Genomic DNA, 25,111 nt, shown 5'->3' on the forward strand with positions numbered 1-25,111 from the left:
TGATCCTTTCATGCTTATTGGACCACCGCTACTTTAGATAAGCCACTCCTACTTCTCTATGCAAATTCTTTGTGTGTTGCCCCCCCCCCAACTCCTACCATTTGATATTTCATGAACCAAAAGGTGGATCACCATGTGCTACAGATACATTCTGTAAAGCCAGCCATAGACGGTTCAAATCTCGGCCAGTTCAGAAGGAACCGACTGAGATTCAATCCATGAATGGGCAGGCTAATGTACCCAAGCAGATCAATCTATTGCACAATGGCTCCATGGGAGGGATTCCCTGTCAACACTGTCTGTCTGTGGCTGCAGGAAACAAATTTGCTCCGCCTATGGCTTGCCTAACATATGGACCCAATAAAAGCAAAGACCAGCTCCACAGAACCAATACATGTTTTATCGCTAGTCCAGCCTTTCTCAACCTTTTTACCATTGAGGAACCCTTGAAATAATTTGCGGGTCTCGGGGAAACTGCCAAACATGGTTATATCCGGCGCTCATGTTATATTTGCATGATCAGTAAATTGTAGAATGTGTTAAATAAAAGAATAAAGACCATGGTGCTTCTAGAGTGTTTGACACACAGGACCGATATTTTGTTTTTAAAAACACCAGCAGCATATCACTAAATTATTTTCAGAAATGATCTGGAAATGAAATGAATATGATATGATGGAAGGAAATACAGACAGTGAACATTGTGATGTTCCTCAACATTAGTGGTCAGTGTAGGCACGAACCCTTACAATGATAGTCAGTGGAAAATGACCTTCTTGTATTGTCGATTGCTTTAGTTGGTAGATCAGTTCACCACTGTCTTCTGCTCAGGAAACCCCTAACAACCTCAGGAGGAACCTTAGGATTCAATGGAACCCATGCTGAGAAAGGCTGTATTAGACAGTTCCCCTTATAATAGTTAGGCTTTTGTTTTTGATTGGGTTTTGGTTAACCATTGCCATTTTTATATACAATTACTAGCTATGGCATGGCATACATAGAGATAGCGTTACACAAGTTTGGTTGGAGGAGAAGAATAATGTCCTATTGTTTTATGTTTTTAAATAACCAAGTTTTAAATTATTTATCTTATGCACTGCATTATTCAGTGGCGTCTACCTTGAGGGAGTCTCTATGTATTGGAATGTATGCATGTTAGCAGTGCATTTGCTAATGTAAAGGCCAATTCTGGTAACATTTACTTGAGCTGTAAAGTAATGAGACGTCTATATGTCTGCCAGCATATTAAAACTATTTCCAGGGATCTATTGCTGATGAGCTGGTTTATCAAAGCTTGTTACATGCAGTGCTTTATCAAAGGACCATGGAACATTAGCTTAGAAATTCAGTACAATTCAGGGTTCTAACCTAGAATCTGATCTTTTAAGAAACTCACAAATGAATAATGATTTCCAATTGCCTGAAAATTTTGAACCTGAAAAGGAACTTTGCAAAGATGGCTATTGACCTTAGATGATTGTCACCTGGCCAAGAAGGATTGTATTGGGTAATGATCTTACATCAGTGGACAGCAGCAGATGTTCTCAATGAATGGATCTCAGGGGAAAAAAATAACTATCACAAAAAGTCATGTCTAAATCCTCCATATATTTAAAGGAAACCTTTGCAGAGAGAAACATGGAAACTGCCATCATTAACTTTCTGAAAAAATAGTTCCCTGGCTGTCACACTATCTCATGCTTCAATATGTAGCATGCAGCATTTTTGTCTTAGAAGCTTGGAGTTATGGTAGAAGAAGACCAAGTGGTCAATCAAGTCTGCCCCCTTTTTGATTTTTTTTCTTATTTTTTTTTTGTCTGAATATAGATCTAAGTTTGTACTAAGCACATTTAAATTTACTGACTGCCTCACTACCTCTGCTGGAAGTCAACTGGAAGTTCCGGGTATCAACTACTCTTTCAGTAAAATTATACTTCCTAGGGTTAGTTTTAACTCTTTTGCTTCCAAAGCCATTTCAGAATCCAAAAAACAAACATTTTATGCCTGAAGATTACATAAAACCCCCAAAGCATTAGACATTTTCTGAAAGCAGACACCCTAGAGGATGCAATAATGGTAATTTCACATGATATTAGCACAACGATTTGTGAAATGCAAAATTTCAGTAAAAAATACATGAACACAAGTTGATTTTAGGGCACATAAATGTAATAGATTACCCAGTTTTTGTAAGATACTGTAAAAAAGATGAGAATGCACCAAGTAAATTGGTACTGAACATGTCAAGCCCTAAAATTGCATGCATCTGTGAAATGGTAACAAACTTCAGTACCCTATATTTTCCATAGGTGACAATATAATAGCCTCTGCAGCAGGCATGTCCAAAGTCTGGCCCACGGGCCAATTGCGGCCCGTGTTCCAGTTTAATACGGCCATTTATTGAGCAATATAATGATAAACACATGATGAAAGAAAACAAAAGGCTTAGGCATATGTGGTGAAAGTGAATAAAACAGGTTGCGCTAAATAAAAAATACATTCAAATAAATATATAAATATATGTCAATTGAACCATATATACATAATATAACAAAAAAGTCCAAAAACAGAAAGTCCAAAGTGAAGTGATGTTTGATAATTGCAGGAGTGTTCAAAAACAAATATCACCAAAGTGAATCCACCACCAAAACAGGTTAGATAAACTCACCAGAGCAATATGCTGATCATATTATAAATCAGCATACAGCGCTTGTTGCTCTGGGAGGCAAATGGTTGAGGCAACACTGAGAGCTTTATATCGAATCTCCAGGGAGCAATACTCTGCAGGACTATATACCATATGGATCTACTTAAAAAAATCCAGCTACCAAATCCTCAGGAAAATCAGACCGCCACTCGGGAAATAAAGAGGTAAAGACTCATGGTGCAGTATGTACTAAAAAACTTCCAAGTTAATAAAATATTGCACTTACAACAAATGGTGTCTACGCCGACACCAGCATATACAGCGTGATCAGTGTAAAACACAAACGTGAACCCAGCCTGGCCACGCATGCGCCATACCAAATGACCTGGGAGCGTCCTGACGTCACATCCAAAGGCTCCTCCCTACGCGTTTCGTCATCGACATCCTCATGGAGCGGTGTGATGAAAGTGAATGACAGTGCAGCGTCCCCGATGTATACGCCGTAGTAAGCGCTGGAGGAGACTCAGCATGTTCATAGGGAGCCAATTGGCATCTATGAGATCCAAAGATGGCGTCCGGAGTCCACCCTGGAGCACAACATCGACATCAGCGTGATGACATAGGGATGTCCAGCGTGCAATGCGATGCTTTTTGGAGCATGCGTGAGGCCGATGAAAGGCAAAGGTGCACTCCCTTCTCAAGCATTGAAGGAAATCAGTGAGAGTAATTTCGCTTTTTTTTTTAGGGGGAGAAACAAGTACAGATTTCAAATATGCCATGACCAGTATCAGTCGCTCCTTTATCCATTCATTTTTTTTTCCCGCAAAATGGTCGGCCCTCACGCATGTTCACTTTATCAAATCTGGCCCTCTTTGAAAAAAGTTTGGACACCCCTGCTCTAGTTCTAGTTTTATGGGTCATCTAGCTAAATGACCCATGAAAAATGGGTCTAGAATTATTGCTCTCCCTCTGATGTGCGTGGTGATATGTGACATGTGCAGCACAATGAATGTTTTTGTGCCTAGATGCCCCAGATGAGTGTATGATACATGCATGTATATAAGAGTGGGGAGAGGCTTAATTTACCGGGTGTATCTCTAATTTTTCTGCATTTTTTTTTTCACTAAACTTTTTCGTTATCACATAGGTGGCAAAATGTCTCCTAGCTTTTTTGTACCTTTGTTTACCCTCTTTTGTATGAGAATGGGCGAGATTTACTAAAACTGGTGCACACAGAATTTGGTGCAGCTGTGCATACCTCCAGGATGATCTTAAAGTGTCTGCAGAAAAGAAACCAGCTAAACACAATGGGGATGGTGGGATATTACATCTTGATTGATGGAGGCTTCACCTTCCTCTTCTTCTAAGACACAGGTTGCAGGGGTGTGACACAGCCTGTGACTTGCAGAAATCCACCCACACCACGTTAATGTTAAAAAATAATAAACATTTGATTTCAAATATACATTATATTTGTATGATGATTTAAAACAGTTTATTGATATTAATTATTTATTTTTACTCTTTATCCTAAAGGGTTTTTTTTTTAACATGTGACCAACAGCAAAGGATCAGAAGCTCCTCCTGCTTATGGTTCTCTGCATACAGACTGGGAAAGAGCTGGGTCATGTGATAGCTGTACATCAATTAGGAAAAGGGTGCTTCATTTTTTTTTTAATTAGTATAAAAATTACAGAGCCATTGTCCACATTAATATAGTAGATATATAATATGAGGTGATACTCAATTATCTTGTACTTTGTTGCATTTTTAATTTTCTAAAATATACTTCTCATACTAAATATTTATTTCATAGCTGGAGGAAGGGGTTTATAATTATGGCACCAAGCACCTTGGGTTATGAACTTTTTCCATTTTCTGTAGATATTTTCTGTAATTGCTGAAAATGTAATTTGCCTGGAAAATGGAAACTAATGTAGTCACCAGATGGGGTAGAGTTACTAAAACTGGTGCACACAGAAGCTGGTGCAGCTGTGCATAGTAACCAATCAGCTTCTAACTATGGTGTTCGTTTATGACACAGAGAATAGTTGTGATTCAGAGGATCTCAGCAATTCTCTGGTCATTCACAGTTTATGACACTCAGGAGATCAGCGGAGAACATGTTCAGCCCTTCACTGGAGATCTGTGTTCTCCCTCCAGATTCTCCAGCCCATAGCTGGAGAATCAGAGGGACCGCAAACTAAGCAGCGATTACCTCTGCTTAGTAAACGGATCTCTTACTGTAATCTCACGAGATTATAGTAAAAACAGATTTTTTCCAGTGTTTGTAGACCGTTCTCCAGCGTTTGGAGACCGTTCTCCCTTCGTTCGGAGAACTGCTTCATAAAAGGCATTCACAGGAGAACTGTGTTCTCCGAGAATGCCGGAGAACTGAGCAGCGATCTATTACCGCTGGTTCATAAATGGACACCTAAGTCCTCATGCACACGGGATGTTTTGATAATGCTGGTAATGTTAGCTGTGTAAAGTCACATTAAAAACTTGAGTTTTTCAGCTTTTTTGAGTGTTTTTGCATTAGCGTTTAGTGGCATTTGTCCACGTTTTTTGTGTTTGCATTTTTTTGCATTTTTTTGGTCAAAAAAAGTCCAAAAATGCAGGTTTACGGCATTTCTACCATGTTTTCAGCATTAGAGTGTTTTTACAGCTAAAAAACCTATAGAAAACCACTAATCCTGGGTTTATTTTCCAGCCAAAAATTGTCCCAGCCAAAAAACATTGATTACAGTCTATGTGTGAATGGACACATAGGATAACATGTTGGGGGGTTTACTGGCTATAGAAAAAAACGTCAAAAGCCAAAAACAGCAGTTGGAAAAACATCAAGTGTGCATGAGGACTAAAACCTCAACGCTGTTTGGTTTCTGTGCAGAGCTGCACCAGATTTTGCATGCGCAAACTTTAGTAAATCCCCCTCCCCCAATGTCTAAGGACTGGGAAGTTGCAATAGGTAAAATTTTTGCTTTTTGGGTTTAGCTTTAATAATCTGTTGTCTAATATGACATATGGCTGAGAAATTTCAAGTGACTATGAGGTTTATGGGGACACCGAGCCTGTAATGTTGGTAGTCTATGTATCTCCAAAGAGAGACCCGCCCTTGTATAATTATGGTTAATCAATGGTCCCCAGTGCCTGACTGCAACATTTATTCATTCTGAGCTCCGCGGTAGCACGTCTTTCGGTGCTGATGATAAAATATTAATATAAACATTTGATTTTACATATACTGTAAACTGCCTCTTGCTCCTTTCTGGCTGAATTGCATAAATAATTGTTCATGTGAAAAGATCTGCTTATACTCTTCTCTGATGGATATCTTCGGGCCACGCTAGGAACATTTAAATAAAAACAACCTTATTAAACATACACAAAGCTGTACAAGCAGGCCGAGCGACTACCGGCATTTCAAGCTGTAGTTAAAAAAAAAAAAAAAACAGCCAGCAGACCAAGAGGGCACCTCGGGCAAGAGTGCCTAGCATGTGGTGGAAAGACTTATAATCATGGACTCACAAACTAAATGTTTTCATTAATTACAAGAAAGTCTGCTATGCAGCTTTACATTCTAATCAGAGAGGTACTTTTGGAGGCTCCATTGGACACAGAGGAATTGAACAGCTGCGCCAAGTCACAGCTACAGCGACTTAAAATCTTTAGCTTTCACAAAATGGATGTTCATGGTATCAACATTTTCATTTGGAACCTTATAAAGAACTTTATAATTGTTACAATGTTACTAAATTCTGAGACTTTGCCAATATATGGGTCATAAATCTTGTGGGGTTGTTTCAGTACGTTTTAAAATGTTTATGCAATTTCAAACTTTTTTTTATATTTTTACATATGTGCCTTTCATTAAAATAATACTTGATAATCCTGCCATGAAAGTCCTTTTTAAAGCACTTTGTATTATAGGGTTTCAAAGCTCTCTACCTGTTACCCATTTTTTCACCTGTTGAAGTGGCTGACTAGAGGTTCCAGGAGGTCAACAGCAACACCTATTACTATAGGGCTTATTGCTGTTTTAATAAAGCCCATTTTTTATTATTATTATTATTAGTGTGTCAGTGTATTGTTGAGTCCATTTATCAGGCAAGACATCACTGAAAATAGTACCCATCATTTACCAACAGCTGCTCTGCTAGATAGTTCTATATATGGGGGCTTATCTGGGATCCTCTTAACCCTCTTTGCAGGGGACAGAGCCAAGTCAGCAAGATAAACCCAGTTGCCGCTGTCAGGTGATGAGAAGAACAGGATGATCAAGTGGAGTTAAATATACTTATGGGCACCCCCAGTGATGGATGGACAGAGGATCAGAATCTTCAGACAACTGTGGCTCTAGCTACACATTGACAAGTGTTTATCCTTGACATGCAAACAGACCCAGATACCTCTTACGTCTATGAGGTCCTAGGCTGGAATAAAGGTCTCCCAGTGTGTTTATGGGACACAAATCTACAGCTAACAGACAGCACTGAGAGTTCCAGTCAGATGGAACTAACTCAAGTGCAGTTCCTGCAGCCTTTGGAGCCTCTGTACCTGCTTTCTCAAGGTCCCCCCCCCCCCATTCATCTTTACAGATGTGTAAAAACTTTGTGAAAAAACCCTCTCTGCCTGTTAACCATGGTTGCAGAAAGTTAAGAACCTTTCTGTTCTCACTGGGGAGGAAGAGTTTGAAATCTGTATGGAACAATTCATGGAAGTACTAAACAACTGTGATGTTCCAGAAGCTCAAAAAATACAGAATTACGGAGAGTTCCTGCAGTGGAAGCTATCAGAAACTTAAAGTCCAGCCAGGAAATTTGCACAGTTTATGGCTATATACATTTTTAATAAGATGTTGTGCCAGATTATTCAGATTACAGAAAGGACTGGAACCTACACCTGTAGATCAGGCCAGAATGAAGTAGATCCTACCATCTTTATCTAACGGAAAACAATATAAAGATAGACATCTCTACAGTATCTTGAACTCATCAAGACATATATTAATCCCTTGATTTAAATGGCTGAAGGTCATGCAAATCAGGCACATAAATTGGAGAATTAAAACTGTATGAAGGCTTCCTGACACCAAAGATGGGATCACGTAAGCAGAACAAGGTGGTTCCACAATTTTTTAAGGTATTGAAATATTGAACCATTACAAGCTTGGTTAATTTATAACTGCCATCAGATTCTGTATCTTTGGGGACCAAAGTGTGGGCTAGCCACCAGCCCCTTTAAACAGCTATCATCGATGCATGCCTCAGGATCCTTTTCTTTCTCAGCTTTTGATGGCTAGGCCACCAGAAAAGGATGAAGAGCAAAAGAAAAGTAGGGCTATGGCTGACTGAATGATAAGCCAGCAAATTAAGTCCTTCCCAGAGGACCATGGAGAAGAACCATGAGCAGCAAGGTTGGATTGCAAAGAGAGCTCAGGGAAGACTAGCCAGAAGCAGTGGTCTGGGCAAAGACAACCTCCCGAGGGAACTTTAAGCTACAGGGAGCCTGCAGAAATGGTCTTCCAAGGACAGACTGCATCCAAAAAGGCCATCAGATTGGTGAGCAGCTTATGGCAATTCTTGCATGTTGAAATTTGTCTGCACCTGCAGGGACACTATTGCTGCTGGCAAAGCTTTGTTTAATAGAGAGACACACCATTCTTTCTCTGTCTGTTGTTGGGACACTTTATCCTGTTGATTGCAATACCTTCCTTGAAAAGTTGAGCTTTCCACTGTAAAGTTTAAAGAATCCCATTGCCTGCAGACCCTGTACAATTATACCCACTGGCCAGTGGTTAGCTTGGGTCAATTTCTTGGTAGCTAGTCCCCAGTATTTAGACTTATCCTTCCCACTCTGGCTTGGGGAATATTTGTTGTTGATTGTTTTTATTGCTTTTTGCAGTTTTGTTCTCCAGTCGCTTAATGCGTTTCATGGAAGGCCTTTCACGGGTGGTAAATTGAACTAACACCAATCCTATTCATCTCATTGTGTCAATGCACTGTGCTTCTGTCATTGAACCTGTGTGTTCACAACTGTTAAGCTTGTTTAATCCACCCTTTACTTTAGGGCTTATTGCTGCTTTAGCAAAGCCCATTTATCACTATTGGTGTGTCTGTGTTTTTTTTCTTTTAGCAAACAGTACTTCAATTCAGACCAGAAAAATTAAAAATATATATATTTTTGACTGAGATTTAATTTTTATTGCTTTTACCTTTTTATCACATTGGCATTAAACATTTTTACTTGTGACTTTTTCTTTTAAAGAACACAAAAACAAGTCTTTTGTCTATTTATCAACACAAGCATTGACAGTATATTTTTAAACCTTTGCTTTTGCTTTCCAGTTTTAAAAACTCAGAATGCTGAAGCTTTGACCTACCTTTGTTCTTTCGTTGGCTGCTCTAGTTTCACTGTATTTGATAGACTGTACTCCTAGGAAACAGTGCAAGGAAAAAGCAAAGGATAATGTGTTAAGTGGTGTCAACGTAGTGTATGGACTAAGCTAAAGCCTCCTGAGATGTCAAGGGAGCATTCATCAAACAAATATTTAAAAATGCAGGTATACATAGCATAAACAACTGGGGACAAAAAATAGCAAGTTCAGCCCATGTTTTGTTTTAACAAGTCTTCCTTCTAAAGCGATAGAGCACACAACAGTTGAAAGGAAGAGCTCACCATATTCCAAATTCCATATTTTGTTCCAAAAACAGTGTTGATTTACCAAAACCTATATTATGTTGAATATTTCAGTGCACACAAGGGCTCTGGATGTCACTGCCACAATCATCATTCATCAAAAAAGTCTTCCTTGATTTATTCCTCTTTCTTGGAAGAGTTCCAGTACATGGCCTAATATTTTTGAGAATATGGGGCATTCTTTCAATGCTAACCTCCAAAATCTGCCGTGGGGTGTCTCCTAAACAACCATTAAATCATTCAATTTAAGCCACTGGCTTCAGTATCCTTCAAAACCACCAAAACACATTGAATTTTTTTCACTTATTATCTATTATAACATCATTTTGGATTCTAAGGCCAGCCATACATGGGTCGAAAATCGGACCTAAGAATAATTGGCCGATTTTCGCTTTTAGCGGGTCTTTGATTTTCGTGGTTCCTCCCCTTTTCGGTGATTGGGCATGTTGGAAAATTCATGAAAAACTACAGATTTTTGACTTAATGATGGTCAAATCGTACGACCGTTTTTCCGAAAAGAATATGAGCCATGACCTGTAAGAAACAGAAGTTTCGCCTGTTATATGGGGTGAACTTTATGACTTGGTCGGACCATTTTCGAAATCATTGATGGCACCATTGGATTACCAAGCAAACAACGTTTTCGATTTTCGGATTAAAAATTGTTTGGAATTCGAACGATGTATGGCCTGCATTAAACCACTAGTGTGTTGCTCCTACTGCTTCTTGTATAGTTAGACATTTCTCAAGACATCCCTCACATTGGGGGTTTTCTAGTTTGTATCTACCCCTCCTTCTTAATATGATATTTACTTGGCTTTTATTCTGGCAAAACACAGTGGATGTTTTTTTCTACTAATTATTAAATGAAACAGTATTTCAGACACTTTATTTGGTTTTTATGCAGGCCTGCTGGCTTCCATACTTTCTGAATCCCCCAAAACACATTGAATTTTTTTTCTACTAATTATCTATTAAAACATAATTTTGGACTCCTTGGCCACTCACTCTTACTGCTTCTTGTATAGTTGCACTTTTCTGGAGACATCCCTCTCTTTGGGAAATTCTGGTTTGTATATATTTCTCTTTCTTTATTGATATTTACTTGGCTTTCCTGAGGAGCAACTAGCTTTGGAAACCCGTAAAAGCAATTAGAGGGTGTGGTTGCCACTGGAACAGAAAAGCACAAACACCAAAACGTGATCAGACGTTCCTTGCTCTATTTTGATTGTCACCCACTCTACTAAAAATATGTTTTTGGTATTGTCTGTGATTTTTCATGACTTCTTTTCCTAACTATCAATACAGAAAAATCTCCACAGATCGCAATAATAATTTGGCTAAGTCTATAGCCCTGCCATCCTCTCTCCAAAACATAGTATAAATATTTGGCTGAGACTGGACTTTAAAGAATATGTCAACCCAACATTTCATTTTCCTGACATGTGCCTTCTGTACCATGTACTTGTATGAAAAAGTCTCCTGTTCTCTTTGTTTTGCTTCCTTTCTGTGAAATCCCTGATTTTCCTGCCAGTCCCTCTGCTATCAAAAACTGACCACACTAAGCAGGAGAGCATGGCGTGCTCAGTGTTCTGGCTGTAATGTAACGTAGCCTGCTCTCAATGATCATACGTCTGCTGACACATCCCCCAACTCCCCCCCCCATCCCTGTACTGTACCTTCACTAGGAACACCAGTGTGCTTCTGTTTCTCCTCCCCCACCTTTCTATGCAGCTGAGAACAGATGGTACTTGACCATTTAAAAAAAAAAGGGGAAAAAAGATATTTATAATGTTTTTATAGCTATATACAAATGTTTTGCACTGCATTTCTATATTAAATCCCCCAACCCCCCCCCCATCCCTGTACTGACCTTCACTAGGAACACCAGTGTTCTTCTGTTTCTCCTCCCCCACCTCTCTATGCAGCTGAGAACAGATGGTACTTGACTATTTAAAAAAAAAAGGGAAAAAAGATATTTATAATTTTTTTATAGCTATATACAAATGTTTTGCACTGCATTTCTATATTAAATCCCCCAACTCCCCCCCATCCCTGTACTGACTTTCACTAGGAACACCAGTGTGCTTCTGTTTCTCCTCCCCCACCACCTCTCTATGCAGCTGAGAACAGATGGTACTTGACCATTTAAAAAAAAAAAGGGAAAAAAGATATTGATAATGTTTTTATAGCTATATACAAATGTTTTGCACTGCATTTCTATATTAAATCCCCCAACCCCCCCCCCATTCCTGTACTGACCTTCACTAGGAACACCAGTGTCCTTCTGTTTCTCCTCTCCCACCTCTCTATGCAGCTGAGAACAGATGGTACTTGACCATTTAAAAAAAAAAGGGGAAAAAGATATTCATAATGTTTTTATAGCTATATACAAATGTTTTGCACTGCATTTCTACATTAAACTGAATATGCTGTTTTACCTGGTGACATATACTTTATGCTTTAAAACAGAACTCCAACTAAAAATAGGATAATAAATAAACAGCCCATTAAAAATAAAAGAGCAAAACCAGCTTTTGTTGCAAGATTCATCTTTAATCCAGAGATTTTCACACCAGGATATTTTTTTTTTGGCTATAGTTGTCTGAGGGTCATTAGACTAATGGCTAGACTAATAGCCAATGTCATTCAGCATCTCTTCATGCTGATAAGAAATCACCTAACACTTTTTTTTATTTTTATTTTTTTTTGCTTCACTTACTTTTTTTTTTTGTCTTCCGCTTTCTAGTTTCCCTAAAGGCAGTGATGATCACACAAATGCCCTTTGGTAAGGCAATTATTTTTCAATGATTAAAGCCCATCTCTGGACAAATGTTTTCCCATGCAGTGGGGCTGTGCCCACACTGTACGGTTTAACTGCTCATTTTTGTCTAGGGGAGAGAAGAAAGAAGATATACTTACCTAATCCTCTGATCTTTCCAGCACAAAACCAGTCCAGCACCCCCGCGGTCCAGCAGTCTTGAGTTGCGGAATGTTCTTTACATCATCAAGCCAAGAGCAGGCTCCATAGACCATGAACAGTCCACGGATGGACTGCAGGGGAGCGCTGTTTTCTAGCAGAACAAAGGACCAGGTGGATATAAGATTTCTCCCCACCGCAAGAAAAAATTATTATTATTATACAGGATTTATATAGCGCCAACAGTTTGCTCAGCGCTTTACAATATAAAGGGAGACAATACAGCAACAATTCAGAAGATTAATTAGAATATATAAAACAGTGCGGCGCTCAAACAGTGAATATAAATGTTTCATCAAATTGCATACTCTTGTATTTTTACTTTCACCACCATATATTATATAGCCCAGACAATCATAACACATATAGGAAAAATAAAATATAGGCTGGTGGTGTTACACACTCAGAAAAACATCTCATGCACTATAGTGACTTGAAACAATATATAGTGAATAGTGTCCATGTGCATAGAATTTCATGCGGATGTGAACTGCAAGTGCCAATCCTCAAATAGGTGGAGTGCCCCCTCACCTTCCTGCCCAGGCCCCTAAGGACCAATGAGCCTTTTATTATATAGTGGATCTTTCTCCTGGAGTTGGATGGGTCCTTCAGATAATGATGGTGGAACTCCCCTCCTCTTGTCTCTATCTCGGATCGTTGGTGGTATAGGTAAATACCCCTCCCGAATAGTCACCAGTAAGGCAAAAAAACTTACATAGTGTAAAACCGCTTTATTATGTCAATGATAAAAATGAACAGAGATCTACTCACATGCTCCTCCAGTACAAACAAGCCTTCACACCACTCAAAGGGTGTACTGCATTCAGGTAGAAGAGCACCAAGATGGCGCCCACGCCGGATATGACGTCAGGTCGTCAATTGCTTAAGCTCCTCCCACTGGCGTATCTACGTGTTACGTCACTTTGGTCACGTAACTTCATCAGGATATTTAGTGGCGCAGGAGACACTTTCTTACTTATTTAATACAGCAACAATACAGTTCAATACAAGAGGGTTAGGAGGGCCCTGATCCTTGGAGCTTACAATCTAAGAGGGAGGGGCTGGTGGTTATTACAAAAGGTAATAATTGTGGGGGATGAACTAATAGGAGAAATAGAAGATACGGTAATTAGCTGAAGGCAGGATAGGCTTCCCTGAAGAGATAGGTTTTCAGAGATCACCTAAAAAATCGGCAGTTGACCGGCACAGTGTAGGCAAAGCCCCACTGCATGGGAAACTTTTTTTTTTGCCTGGAGTTTGGATTTAATTTTAAAGGTTGCGTATATTTTTATCTTTTATATTTGGCTTGTGCTCAGCTTTAGGCCGCATGCACATTGAGCATTAAAAAAACTGTTTTTAGGGGTGTCTGGTTACTTCTTTTTTTGTCTACCTCCTAATGCCTCTCCATGTTAGCCTATGTGTCCATGCAAACATAGGCATCTAGAGGCATTTAGAGACGAAAAGAAACCTCACTGCCAGTGCGTCAAGGAGCTGTAGCGTTTTGGCAGAAAAAATGCTTGACGCGTGCAAACGCCTCTATACGCACGTTAACGCTAGGCGTGTCAGGTACTTGTGTGTTAGTTCATTTCAATGGCCAGAGTAAATGATTATTCTGACCATTGAAATGAATTAATACCCAAGTGCTTGATGTGCCTAAACGAGCCTAAATGCGTTTCAGCACTTTATACTTTTTTTTCTGCCAAAACGCTGCTGCCAGGAGGAAAGATGTTTAGGAGAGCTGTGCAAATGCCCTTTGCGCATGGGGCCTTAAAGAGGAGTTCCACTCAACCTATCAAAAAATAAAAGTCAGCAGCTACAAAAACTGTAGCTGCTGACTTTTAAAAAACAGCCACTTACCTGTCCCTTGGTCCCATGATGTATCCCCCACAGCTCGTTTCACCGGCCGTCCTGTATACCAGTGTGGGCACCCGGCTGTGATAGCTTGTGTACTCACTGCGCATGCTCGAGTAGCGCTGCGCTTCGTGAATGGTCCTGTAGTCTTTTGGGACCTGTTACGTGTCCCAAAACACTACAGGGAGGGAGGGAGGACACCTTCCGCTTCCGATCGCCTAGGTGATCGGACCAGAAGTGGGAGTGGGTACCTGTCAAATTCGGGTACCCGCTCCCCCCCGTCCCCCAAAGGTGCCAATCCTTAATGGGGAGCGGGGGAGCAGTCCTTAAAGCGGAAGTTCCCCTTTTGGGTGGAGCTCCGCTTTAAAGGGTTTTATCAATGGTCATTTTTATGTTCAATAATTTTTATTGAAAAATTGTTGTCAAAACATAGCATATCAATACGGTTCATGTCAGATATAACAGTATAGTTAGTGTGCTATAAGCTCCCCACCAGTTGGCTGGGACAATATATATAAGTATATTGCATTGACATGAGAGGTATGCTTTGTTTGATCTGAACCTTGTTGAGGTGAGTAGGCTATATTGAAGGGGTAAAGAAAAGGGATGTGGGGAATGATGGGGGAGAGGAAAGGGGAAAGGGGGAGTGCACCAGTCTAGGGGTAGGAATCTTGGTAGTGTACAATTAGATTATCAAGATTTACAGAACAGTTTGGATTTTGTAGCCAACGAGACCATTGAAATTTAACCTCCTTAGCGGTAATCCCGAGTGTAGCTCGGGGTAACATTTCTATACCAAGAGCGGTAACCCCGAGCTACACTCGGGCTTACCATGCGGCGCTGCTCTGGGGGTCCCTGCAGCACTTACCTTGTCCTTCGCTCCCGCGATGTGTCCCCTGCAGCGTCCCCGGCCATCTCCTCCGGCGGATTCCGGCATCCGGCTTCTGTGTTCTGTGACGTCGGGACGTACGGGCGCCGGCGGGAAATTTGAATTTTTTAAAAAATGTAATTTTTGCTGTCATTGCTGTTTCAATGCATTTCACATATATTTGGTCCCTACTGCTTTGTCCTGCGCCCTGCCTGCATTTTGAATGTTCTTTCTGCCTGGAAACTTAGAAAAGTCCATGGCGTCCAAAAAGCGTCCCTTTACGTCAAAAGCGGTTTTAGAACAGCGATAGTAAATCAGAACCACTTGCAGAATTGAGTGATAATGATTTGTGGGGAAATTCGTCATCAGACACTGAAAACAATTTTGCGATGTGTGAATTTGCCTCTGTATTTCAAATTTCAGTGTTTTTGGTTTGATTATATTATTGAATTAAATTTATTATTATTATATTATTATTTTTTATGATTATTTATTAAATGATAATTTATGATTTCGTGTTTCAAGTTTTATCATATCCGGAATGTTTACTAGACTCTTGTTCGGACAGATTTCAGTGAGTTATTCCTAAAAATTACAGCCTACAATAAAAAACTACATATTTCCATGCAAAAAAATGTACTGCTTTCAGCACAAAAAATCGGAAAGAATCATACAGCCGATGAGTGGTAGGTGGAATTATTCAGGGTTAATCTTCTTTCCATGTCACATTTTTAATAATCAGCTAATGAATGGAGTTTGGGTTGCTTGGGTATAGCTGTCTTGTTCCATTTGGAAAGGATGGAATGGGTGTCTCTCTTGTTCCTTGCTCCTCCTGAGCCGGAACACAATCTACATGAACAGCAAGACCGGAACTACCCTTCGCTGACCACATTTCTATGCAGCCGGCGTCACCCCTTCACATTACTGTTAGTGAAAATACACCATTTTGTAAATAGTAAAGGCAACACATGCATCTTTCACTGTCACTTGATCAATAGCTAATCCTAACACTCAGCACCTCGACTCACAAAAGAAACTCTACAGATGTAATTGCAGCAAGCTACTGTAGCAATTTAAAATTCATTGTCCGTGTGCTACGGCTCTATAAGTCACAAACGCTCCTCTATCTCCGGATCCCATGCATGTTAAATAGCAAACCGGGAAAGTTAATTGCCATTTGATGTGGCAGGGGGCAATGTTTTCTGAATTTGTATTAAAAATGGTCCTGTGCATTCAGACTTCATAAACCTAAAGAGACTGTTCAGCCTATTAATCTGTCTGCGTGGGAGACTGGGCGACCCAATGCCCTGAACAATATACAGCAATTGTATCTGTGAAATAATAATGGATTCTTAAAGCCAACTTAGCATCAGATGTATTCCTTTGAATGTTAAGTGTAGCATCCTAAGTAATGTGTAAGTATAACACTGCTAGGTATTTATTACCTTTCACACAGTACTCCCCCTGACAATGCCTTCAACTGCCTTTCTCTCTAAAAGGAAGGCACTAGATTTATTTAGGCATTATCCAGGGTCCACTTCTTGGACTGAGATGCTGCTCAGAGACAGGGGCGGACTGACCATTTGGAAACTCGGGCACTGCCCGAGCGACCGGGGTCAGTAGGGGGCCCTATGAGATGCCCCTGGTACCTTTTTCATAGGCTTTTTTGAGTTTGGGCAAGGGCACAGGGGCCCCATGATCCCCTATTGCCCGGGGGTCCCTTGAGTTGTCAGTCCTCCCCTGCTCAGAGATAAGACAGGTGCCTGTGCAGTTCTTGGTTGTGTTCACAAATGTGTAAAACAGGCCAGGCTCTGCTGCAGCCTCTTGCCTTGTTATTTGCTATAAATTTACAATGTGCGCACAGCAACCGCTAGAGGACAAATTTCGCCCAATTATTGTCCCCCTTAGAAGAGGAGGCGGCCGTTTCCTGCTTATGTGTAGGTTTATTTTTTTTCGTTCACATTTACCGGAGCTAAGTGAAGAAAGCGGCCATTTTCTTGTAGTCTTGGCTGGGCAGAGGAAGAGTATTATCAGCTCAAGAAGCTTCCTTTTAGGATTTGGAGGCTGAAGACTGTTACTAGTGAGGAGGAGTGTGGTCCCAAAAGTTATGGAGATATGGTGATATATGGAAAGGCGCATCCATGAAAAATTGTCTGCAGAGTATCTCTCCTTTGAGTCTGGATCTTGCCTATATTGCAAAGTGTTGCTTCCTATCAGCTGGGGATTTACTTATCACTGCAGAGCATTGCATCAAAGAGTCTGAAAATTTGTGACATTCATCGCTCCCAGAGCAACAGCGCTTATGCTGGTCCAGGGGTGGACTGACAACTCATGTGGCCCCCGGGCAATAGGGGATCATGGGGCCCCTGTGTCCTTGCCCAAACTCAAAAAAGCCTTTGAAAAAGGTACCGGGGGAATCTCATGGGGCCCCCTACTGACCCTGGGCCCTCGGGCAGTGCCCGAGTTTCCAAATGGTCAGTCCGCCCCTGTGCTGGTCTATAATTTGATCAGCATATAGCTCTGGTGAGTGTATCCAATTTATCTGGTGGTGGATTGATCACGGTGTTATGATTTTCACATGATGATTTTGAGATATTTATATGGTGTTTGGACTTTCACATATTGATTTATGGACACTTTAAACTGATTACTTCATTTAAAGTATTAGCACATTCCTATGTTTATTCAAATTTACAATGTTGTAGTGATCACTGGGGGAGAGGAAACTGAGGAAATTCTCCCTTCTCCTTGCAGCAGATTAATAACATAATCCCAGATTAGGCAAAATCACTAGACTGGAGCTCAAAAACTGTATTTTTAGAAGAATGGTACTACTTTTTAAATGATAGTGTTGTTGTATACAGTATATTGTGACATGGTAGAATTGTATTCCTATAAAGATACTGAGATGTCTCTCTAAAGCAGGGTTTGTCAACCAGGGTTCCTCCAGAAGTTGCTAGGGGTTCCTTGAGCAATGAGCAATTGCTGCCTCACAAATAAGTTCCCACTAACATCCATTCATATTTTTTCACTAGCTGTAAGGGGCATTGACCACAAATGGAAGGGGCATTCTTCCCACTGACCATCACACTATCCTATCATGAGCTGTAGATATTTTTTAGCAGGGGTTCCCTGAGGCCGAACGTTTTTCACAGATTCCTCTGTGTTGAAGAGGTTGAGAAAGGCTGGTCTAAAGAAAGACTTAACCAGTTGCTTTTTCTTTAACTCCTTTACAACCGTCTAACACATATGTGCAGTGGCAAATAGGGTGAGCACAGGGGCGGACTGACCATTTGTAAACTCGGGCACTGAACGAGGGCCCGGGGTCAGTAGTTGGCCCCATGAGATGCCCCTTGTACCTTTTTCATAGGCTTTTTTGAGTTTGGACAAGGACACAGGGGCCCCATGGTCCCTCATTGCCCGGGGACCCCATGAGTTGTCAGTCCGCCCCTGGGTGGGCATTACCACCCACACACCGCACATATGCATCGCCGTTCGACTGATGTTTATATGCTCAGAGTGTGCTCACTGCTTATCCCCAGCACAAAGACCAAGCTGTCAAATCCGGACTAAAGATAGGTAGCCAGCAGGCCCAGTTTCCACACGTTTGGCCACTGTGTCAGTGGTCACATGACCGCCGATATTTCCCAGCCTCCAGGCATTCAGAACTATTTCAAAAGGACCCCTGTGTGGATAGAAGGGGCTAAACTAATAACATAAGTTTAGTACATAGCCTCAGTTTCTGTTTAGAAAAGCAACATACCTTTCCATGAAAAAAAAATTAAGAAAATTATGATTACAGGATCTCCATGCTTCAACAGTCAGGTACATTTATTTATGTTTTATTACAGGTACTTACAGTGAGCATAGGAAATAATCACCTCCCCCTTTAAAATAGTCACATTTTGTTGCTTTGCAGCCTGAAATAAAGACAGACATGGTTTTTGTTTTAGCTGTATTGCAACTTATAACATCCAAGTGACATATAACACCAACATGTCATAAAAAAATAAAACAAATTAAAAAATCATGGAGTTGGAAAAAGAATCACCCCCTTGCGTCAGTATTTTGTTGAACCCCCATTTGCTGTAATTCCAGCCTTTAGTCTGTTGGGATATGCCTCTACTAACTTTGCACTGCTAGACGTTGCAATATTTGCCCGCTCTAACTGCTCAAGTTCAGTTCAATTTGATGTTTGTGGACTGCAGTCTTCGAGTCATTCCGCAGATTTTCAATGGGGTTTAAGTCTGAGCTCTGACTAGGCCATGCAAGGACATTCAACTTTTTCTACTCCAACAACTATGTGGCCATTTTTGCTGTGTGCTTTGGGTCATTGTCATGTTACAAGGTAACCCTTCTTCCCATTGACAGCTTTCTGACAGAGAGCAGCAGATTTTCATCAGGAATTTAGTGGTATTTTGCCCTATCCATTCTTTCTTCTATCCTGACAAGTGCTCCAGTTCCTGCTGCAGAGAAACACCCCCATAACAGGATATTACCACCTCCATGCTTTACTGTAGGAATGGTTTTATTTGGATGGTGAGCTGGATTGGATTTCCGCCAGACATATCATTTAGTGTTGAGGCCAAATCATTCAATTTTAGTCTCATCTGACCAGAACACCTTTTTCCATGTGGTCTCAGAATCTTCAAGGTGCGTTTTGGCAAAGCTCAGTGGTGGCTGCATGTGGCCTTTCTTGAGGAGTGGCTTTTTTCTTGCAACCCTCCCATACAAGTCACATTTATGGAGAATTTGTGATATTGTTGTCACATGCACACAATGACCACTCTTCGTCATAAATTCCTGAAACTGCTTCAGAGTTGCTGTAGGCCTCTTGGTAGCCTCTCTACCTAGATCAGGACCTCGATCCAAATTGGATGAAAGAGCAAGGAGGAAACTGGTTAGAGTCTGTGTTGTATCAAATGCCTTAATAATACTTAATAATAGACGTCACTGTGCTTCTAGTCTTGAAAAAGCCTTTGCATTTTTTTTGTATTTTGTATCCATCTCCTGTGCCTGCCTACAACTTTATGTTGGAGATCTTTTGACAGTGCCTTGCCACCCATAGTTGATTGCTTGTTTCAGTTGCACTGCCAGGGAGTGAAATGCTCCAGGAAAGCTCTTTTCATGCTGAGCAAATCAAAATGAAAACAGCTGATCACAGTTGAAAGTCAAATGGCTTTGTGTGCCATTGAGAAGGTGATTAGCTACACCTGACTGTGTTTACAAGTTATTTTTAGGAGGGGGGATGATCCTTTTTCCAATTCAGTGAATCTGTTTTTGATGTTTTTTTTTTTTTTTTTTTGGTTGAGACTCAAACCAATGACCCTAGTGCTGCTAGGCGGAAGATACATGTAGAAGAATAAAAAAATGGCCTTGCCTTTTCAGCTCTGTTCTGGAAATTTTATTGATAGGCAACTCCTATCCTCATATTGATTAGTGGTTTTAAATTAATAATAACTAATACATTAGGGAGCAGGGATAGGGAGAGAGTCCAATATCCCCTTAGGGGCTTAAAAAATATGAAGACATTCAGGCCAAAGTTTTCTATTTTCTGACAAACCCCTTAGTTACTCTACTTTTTCTACCACATTGTAGATGGTAGGGGCTGTAAAATAAAAATTCTAAACTTCTTGTAAGAACTCTCCCATAAAATAAGTTCCTCTGTTACTCTCTGTAGCTTCTGGGACTCTTTACTTACAAACTACTTCTGTTAACACTCTACTGTGGCCTTTGCAGTAGCATTTGCCACTGGCCAAACTTCTGGCCATTCAAAAAACATGTCCACACAGACCTGTGCATACTCATAAGATATTGACTTGGGTGTCTGGATATATCCTTTTGTAATTTCTTAATTTCTGGAAGGGATGTTCAGTTTTTGGTAACACCTTTGGTAACAGGCAAAACAAGAAGTGGTATATTCAAAAACAACTCCCATTTACTAAGGCAGCCATAACTGCTTTTGACTGATGATATGGTCCATGTGTCAAGCTGGAGGGAAAAGAGTGGCTGGCAGACCTAAAAGATCACCTTTTTCCAATGTTCTATTTCATAAGAAGTTGCCCCCACTGTGGACCACTTGTTCTTCTTGTTCTGGGATACTCAAAATGTACTCTACTGGGCCAGAACTAGAGTGGAATCTGTGAGTGGCACAGACCCGACAAGTGTCCGTGGCTGTAATGCAGCATACTTAGTCGCCTGGTCTGTTTTCAAATATGTGCGTTTTAATGTAAGAAAAGGGCTTACCTCAGCCGGCTGATTATCTGAAATTCCCAGATCATCTCAGGCTTCTCGTTTTGGATTCTCAGGGTCACCTGGAAATTCCCTCCTAGGCAAAGCTCGCCATCTGTTCTGGAAATAGATACTGACATTTTATAGTTAGGCATCTCCTATTCTCACATTGATTAAGGGTTCCAAATTAATAATAACTACTGCATTAGGGAACAGACACAAAAAATACATTCAACATCTTTCCAAATCTTTCTGTTTATTCAGTACATTTGAAGTTTTTTTATACACATGATTACGTAGGTATCACATTAATAGTAAAATTGTATTATACTGTATGTTGTATGATTTGCTATGTATTGTACACTGCACTCATTGTGCACACGGCACTAATCATGTTTTAATTACGTTTGCATTCCTTCAAGTCCAGATTAGAAATGAGCCTGCTTATGAAACCATAAAAGTACAATTGTAATATTAATTTGATACTTATGTAATCACATGTTTAAAAATACTTCAAATGTACCGAATAAACAGAACAGTTATTTGAAAATATGCTGAGTGTATCTTTTTGTGTCTGTTGCAGTAGTTATTAATAATTTGGAACCTCTAATCAATATGAGGATAGGAGTTGCCTATCTATAAAATTTCAGTATTAATTTCCAGAACAAGCACCAAGATCCAGTATCACCTTTCCCTATTATGTAAACTGTGTTGTAAAACAGTATAGTAGTAATGTTGGTGTATTTGGAAAAGTAAAGTAAGGTGAACCCAATGTTGCCTTGGTATTGTGTGTTGTGAAGATGAACGAATGAGGTCCCTTTTGGGCTGTGCACAGGCAATGAAGAGTTGGAGGAAGGAAGGAGGAGCAGTCAGCTTGGGATGGGAGCCCTGGTGGCCAGATGATGGAATGTTCCAATGGTGGGGTGGTCTGTGTGGTCCTCCAGGGTGGCTGGGTTACTGTAATTCCATCCTCAGCCATGGAACAGGTTTACCACCTGGGGCCCAATCTGTAACCACAGAGTAGCAAGGCCTTGAAATTACAGTTGTGTCTGGGCCTGTCCTTGCCAAAGGACAAAGTATGCAATGACCTGTGTTCTGCACTTTCCCTCCTGAAGTGTCACCATATTGGAGTCAGATCAATGCTGTGGAACCTAGCTTCGCCCTTTAGGTTTGCAATGGATTTTACTTGGACCCAATGATAAAAATAAAAGGCATGGAGTTCACCCCATGCCAAATCCTTCTTTTGTGTGAGGTTCTCCATTACAGTAAAATCCATACCGTACTAGAAAGGTCTGGTATGAAATTTGAAGGGCTCTCATGCTGTTTAGCTAAGGTGCTTGAGATCGCGGTGTTTTGGTGTGGGTGGAAGGTACAGGAGCACCATCCACCTCTGCTTCTGCCAGGCTGTAAAACTTTAGGAGAGGCTGAAAGCTGCTGCAGCTGGATGGGACTGGACAAGGCATTGAGTGGTACTAACATTTAGGACAGTATGCGCCCAAAGCCGGGAATGCAAGCAGTCTGTGTTCCAGGCATTCATGTTAGGACCACTTGGTGACTGTCCAGCCCTGTCCAGCATCTTGTAGAGATTTACAAACTGCTGGTAGTGGGGCTGGATTGTGTGTGCCTTCTGCCTACACAAAAGTCCAAAATCCTATGTACTGCGGCTAAACACGCAGTGCACATGAGGCCTGTGTGTGGCTGTGGCCCACTCATCAGGACTTTATAATCTTTTCCAAAGTAGTTGAGTTGCCGGAAATTCAAGGCACACACCAATAGTCTGACCTAGTGCCTGCACTTTTTTTTTTAAACATGGATAATGGTGTTCAGTAGAAAAATGGTAGCAACAAGCTCAAATTGAAAGGCAACTTGGCAAGAATTAAGGAACTGTTTTAATTCTCTTTGTTGGTATTTTAATTACAATACAGTAGAGAAAAGCAATTATAATTAAACAATTAAAAATATGAAGAGAAACAATTTTAGCTTTTGGTAATATTAATTGGACAACTGATTGGGGAGCAAGGGGAAAATGACAAAGATGAAGTGAGCTGTAATTTATTACCTCTAATAAAGAATACATTATAACCAATGAATAGCATAATACAATTCTTGTATACAGGGACGTACATAAACTCTGGAGGGCCCTCTGGGGAAAAGTTCAATGCCAACAGTTCAAAAGTGCTTTGTGTATTTACTGGCTGTATTGCCTTGGTCCTGCGTAGTCATAATCAGTCTGCATCCACAGATTACGGGGTACCTCACTTGTTGTGTCTTCAAATGTACTCCAAATGGCACTCCAATGGCAACCCTATACACTCCAAATGGTTCAAACTTGGCACAAAAACACAATTTTTCAGTCTGTCAGACACATAAAAAATTTTTAGCTTCTCTTCCATTGTAAAGAAAGAAGAAAGTGTTATTTGTTTGTAGCCACCCTGCCCTAAGCAGGCGTGATTCTAATTTTAGTGCTGCTAGGCTGTAATCAGCCTGAGCTGAATTGGTAGTTTCACTTAGTAACCCCTAAGCCTGGTGTTTTTGTGCCCTGCCTGTTGCTGGGGTGTGTCCCTAGCAATAGTGCCAGAAGATTCAATAATGTGGGGTTAAGAATATTTATTTCCCCCTAGCCAACCACTAAAAGATTTATTGCCAGTAGTGCAAGCTGGGAGAGGATATCAATATTTGTGTGTGACCTTGTGAGCACTTCTTCCCTCCAGAATTCTGCCTGGAGCAGGATGTATACTAGAGGTCTTTGTCCTCCTAGGGCTTCTGCCTTAGGTGGGTATCCACATATTTTCTTGGGGAAGGGGACTGCTCAGCTCTTACTGACTTTCTAGAGGAGTGGGGCCTATCCTGGGAAGGAGCACTGTGGGGAGCTGTCTGAGAAGCTTCCTCACAGGGAGTCTGGTGGCTTGCTCATGGAGCCTGTGCTGCAGCTGCTTAAAAAAATCACAGGATGCCCATCTGGCTTAAAGGTCCTTTTACCTGCAAAGACTCTACATAGAATTCTGGAATCTTCCATGTTCTTTGGGTGTTCTGTATCCTAATACTCTCTCATTGACCTGAACAAATAATAATAACTGCCAGAGTTATTTCACTAAACATAAGTACTCCAGGCCCCAGCCCTTCTCACCAACTCGGGACCGAAGGACTAGCCAATCTAAAACCACGCTGTCATGTGCGTAACAATGCCACGCCCAGCTGCAACCTGCACAAAGATTTTCCAGCTAATGGGCCACAATCTATGTACCTGCAGACTGGGAGCGATTGTTACTGGGTCAGGTTAATTAACCCTTCACACTGCCACCACCTTTTTGTACAGAGAAGGAAGAAACTCGCCAATATTAGCAATAACATTATGATGTTTGAATAATCATCTGTATACACACTGTCACCACAGGCAGATGTGTATAGAGGTTTAAAAACACACAGTAGTGCTCTTCAGAGACAGGGATTCTTAGTTTGTATTAAAGAGCTTTAGAAACAGTTCAACACTTTTCAGATAATAGGCTTTATTACTAAAAGGTCAAAAGGGTGCAATAAAAATATTTACAGACAAAGATGTAGCCAATATATATATATATATATATATATATATATATATACAGAGAGCAATACCACAACAGGGAGATAACAGAAAGAAATTTAGAGAGGTAGAATACTTGCCGTCAGCCTTGGTTTAAGCAGCTTCAAGGGTCCTGAGCAAAAGGGTGCTTTTTCTCCTAAAGTTGGTTCCTGGTGTTAAAAGGGAGATCTCTTCATCTTACTGCTCCAAGCATAACAGCCTCTTTTCTAGGAACTCATCAGGGTGTCTCCTTAAAGCAGAGAACCAATGGCC

General features: G+C 40.7%; 1 protein-coding gene across 2 annotated transcripts in view; it reads left to right on the plus strand.

Moving 5' to 3' along the window:
* LOC149445821 (catenin alpha-2) overlaps positions 1–25,111 on the plus strand; it is an 845,912-nt gene that overhangs the window by 35,978 nt on the left and 784,823 nt on the right. The window lies entirely within an intron of this gene.

Source organism: Staurois parvus, unplaced genomic scaffold, assembly GCF_062004578.1.
Source record: "Staurois parvus isolate SC_StPar_1 unplaced genomic scaffold, SC_StPar_1.0 ptg000708l, whole genome shotgun sequence".
Taxonomy (NCBI): domain Eukaryota; kingdom Metazoa; phylum Chordata; class Amphibia; order Anura; family Ranidae; genus Staurois; species Staurois parvus.